Below are 271 nucleotides of genomic sequence, written 5' to 3' on the forward strand. Positions count from 1 at the left end.
TACAAGATCTAAGAAAAATAAAAGTGCAAAAAGAATAATTCCCAAAAGGGTAAAAACTAGGTTTAGAGAATATCTAAAAAGCTGGACTCTCTTGGTGGCTGCAGGTACAAGGCTTTATATAGGAGAGGGGGTGGAAGCCCTAAAAATACAAAAAGTCAAAGTAGTCAACGGCTCGGTCAAATCGACTAGTGCTCGGTCGAGTGGCTGGTCGAGCTGGCTTTTCTCGTGCATCCTCCACTCGGTCGAGTCCTCCTCAGCACACGGTCGAGTG

Source organism: Camelina sativa, chromosome 20, assembly GCF_000633955.1.
Source record: "Camelina sativa cultivar DH55 chromosome 20, Cs, whole genome shotgun sequence".
Taxonomy (NCBI): domain Eukaryota; kingdom Viridiplantae; phylum Streptophyta; class Magnoliopsida; order Brassicales; family Brassicaceae; genus Camelina; species Camelina sativa.